The sequence below is a fragment of the Phytophthora infestans genome, genomic scaffold, assembly GCF_000142945.1.
Source record: "Phytophthora infestans T30-4 supercont1.771 genomic scaffold, whole genome shotgun sequence".
Lineage (NCBI taxonomy): Eukaryota > Oomycota > Peronosporomycetes > Peronosporales > Peronosporaceae > Phytophthora > Phytophthora infestans.
In genome coordinates this window covers 7,040-8,781 of record NW_003303031.1, presented here as the reverse complement: position 1 = coordinate 8,781, position 1,742 = coordinate 7,040, and positions in this window count along the sequence as shown.

The window sequence follows — 1,742 nt, the reverse complement described above, 5'->3', positions numbered from 1 at the left end:
ATTAAGAATTTATAACAATTATTTTATTTTTTGTTTTTAAAGGTTTTGCATTATAGCCGCTGGTATACTTCGGCGAGAAAAGAATGGATTAGTTGGTGAATTGGTCAAAGAATCGAAAGAGGTGTGGCAATCCAACTTAAAACGTAAGAACGATGACGATTATCATGGCAACTTCAACACCGAGCAGTTTGAGAAGTGGTTCACGAATCTGAGTGCTATTTTGGCGTCCAAGTATGGGCCATGTAACATACACATGGATGGGGCCAGCTATCACAAACGCCAAACGAACCCCACTCCAAATTCTGGCTCGCTAAAAAGAGATATGCAAGAGTGGCTGGAGGATAATGGTTTGTATAATGTTTTTTATTGTAGATTATTTTTTTAAACTAACGTTGTATTTTGTTATTTAGAAATTTGGTATGATTCTAGCTATACCAAAGCAGAATTAATGATACTTATTCGAGCGAACAAGCCGAAGCCAATATATAAGGCTACTGAGATTGCTAGTTTACATGGACACCTGGTGTACTATACACCTCCGTATCATCCTGAATTACAACCCATCGAGTTGATATGGGCGGATATTAAGGGCCGAATTGCCGACAATCCAGCATCAGATATGCCTGAGCTACGCTGTAAAATCTACGAAGGTTTTGCATCGCTCACGTCAGATACGTGGGTAAATGCATACACACACGCACAGAAATACGAGACAAAATATCTGCAGCAAGGTGATGAATGCGAAATTGCATCGGAACCAGAGGGCAGCAACGAGGACACGGAAGAGGATGACGCCGTCGATGACAATGAAGCTGTAGCCGATTAGGAATATGAACGGGTGACCCGTTGTATGTTCTTTACACTCTAGATATTCTTTTGACGGGTTCTTTTTAACAAGTTTATAATTTTCTAACAATCGTCAAATTGCGGTAATACTTGGAATTTATCCATCCGGTTCTGAAAATCCCCACCTGTTATCCCGGCTCTGCCAATGAATATGCATGCATGTTAGTACGTGCCAAGCCCACAATTGCAAACAATTCTGCAAGATATAGAGCCTTTTTTAAACGGCCGATTGGGAGATCAATGGTTGCAGATACGCAAAAATAGACCTCAAAATCGGAATCTACGCCCGATTTTACCCCTTATATCTAACTATCGTTATGGGTTTTGTGAAGGGAAGGGTTACCTTTTTTGGACCAAAGTTTGTCCAAGGTTTGGTGGCCGGGATAATAATTCACTATCACACGCCACCACCAAAATTGTCAGCGTTTTACGCTATTTGATCTAAAACATGCCGACATTATTTTGAAGAAAATGTTTTATTACTCTTACATCTTGCTGTTGAGGCATACATCGCAAAGTCAGCTAACTGAGTGTGAACGGCACCAAATCCCATTTATACACGCACTCAGATCGATGACAGAGAATTCTGGTACCGCACGTAAGTGACACGTCAATGAATGCTTAACCATTCAAATCTATTGGGAAACTTTCCTGCCACACCGAGTGCAACGCTCCCTATACTACTGTATACTAGTCTTGTGGAAAGCCGATCTAGATATCAGATGGCGTTTAATCGACACACGAAGATCAGCATCCCGCTCGCAAAGTAGAGTTCGATTGTGCCGAGTATCCACCCGTTCGTTGCCAGCAATATGATGATCAAATCACAGCCTCGATAATCTACCGGTATTGATAAGACAGGAACATCAACGTCGTTGATCGCCATTACACAAACT